Genomic DNA, 1,311 nt, shown 5'->3' with positions numbered 1-1,311 from the left:
CTGTCTTCTTGAGATTTGAAAGCCTCGAATTGATGTCTCAATGATTAAATTTGGCTTCTGACAATGTCATCTTCCCGTAATTGGTAGATTCCAGTTGATCGTGGTTTGTCCATAGGACTCGATCCATTCCATGTTTGGGAATTTTCAGCGAGATCGCCGAGGTACTCGAAAGCTTCATCGGGATCTTCTTGAACGAATTCGACATTGCACATCATTTGTACGAATTGTCTTTGTCCGGTTGTGAGACCGTCATAGAAATAGATGATTAGATGCCAACTTTCGTATCCATGATGTGGGCATTGATTTATCAAATCTCTAAATCTCTCCCAGACCTGATGGAGAGTTTCATGGTCTTTCTGGATGAAGGTAGAGATTTGCCTCTTAAGGCTACTAGTCTTATGGCGCGGAAAATATTTGGCAAAGACTGCTTTTGTCATTTCGTCCCATGTTTCGATAGATCTAGGCGTTAAGGAATACAACCAGCTTTTTGCTTTGTCTTTGAGAGAGAAAGGAAAAAAATTCAATCTCACAATGTTGGTGACATCAGCTCGGTTGTTGAATGTAGCCACCACCTCTTCAAATTCCCGTATATGCACGTACGGGCTCTCTTTTTCAAACCCATGGAAGATTGGTAAGAGGTTAATCATGCCGGGTTTCAAATCGAAATTTGGCATATTGTTGGGATACATTATGCATGAAGGTGTGGCCGTACGCATAGGATGTAAATAATCCTGTAGTGTTCTTTGTTTGACTTCATCTTGATGAGCCATCATGGGTGGTTCATGAAGTCTCGGTGAATCGGGAGAATTTGAACGAATGGAAGAAAATGACGAACTAGGAGAGTTTTCTAAAGCACAAGTGTGTAATAGTGTAATAAGTATACACCAAAAATGTTCCCAGACCATTTGGGAAGGCTGCCAAGGTACAACTTTAGGCCCAAGAGCTTTTCTAGAACTCCTCGAGGTTCTTAGAAAAGATTGGAGGGTAACGCTAACACAGACCTTATTTAAGAACCAATTTTTCTAAGATAGAACAAGTTTGGTTTTTACTAATTTCCAAAATTACACAAATGTTCTCAATACTTTTTTTAAAAAATTATATGATTTAAAATTTTATGCTTTTATTTTTCGAAAAAAAAACTAAATCTAGAAAATAAATTCTAAACCTAAAACTAAAATAAATAAAATAAAACAATAACAAAAAAAAAATTACTAAGGAAAAATAAAATAAAAGACAAATAAACAAAAAAGTATACTACTTTTTTTTAAATAGAGAAAAAAAATTAATTTACTATGCAAACCTTTAATTGTA

At 35.5% G+C, this 1,311-nt stretch overlaps 1 non-coding gene across 1 annotated transcript; it reads left to right on the top strand.

Annotated features, from left to right (window-relative positions):
- The first annotated feature begins 282 nt into the window (after nt 1-282).
- Nucleotides 283-389, top strand: LOC133811040 (small nucleolar RNA R71). The gene has a single exon (XR_009882671.1). It is a non-coding gene; the product is annotated as a small nucleolar RNA R71 (small nucleolar RNA).
- Nucleotides 390-1,311: the final 922 nt, after the last annotated feature.

Source organism: Humulus lupulus, unplaced genomic scaffold (assembly GCF_963169125.1).
Source record: "Humulus lupulus unplaced genomic scaffold, drHumLupu1.1 SCAFFOLD_108, whole genome shotgun sequence".
Taxonomy (NCBI): domain Eukaryota; kingdom Viridiplantae; phylum Streptophyta; class Magnoliopsida; order Rosales; family Cannabaceae; genus Humulus; species Humulus lupulus.
The sequence above is the reverse complement of the archived record's forward strand: the minus strand, read 5'-3'. Positions and strand labels throughout refer to the sequence as shown.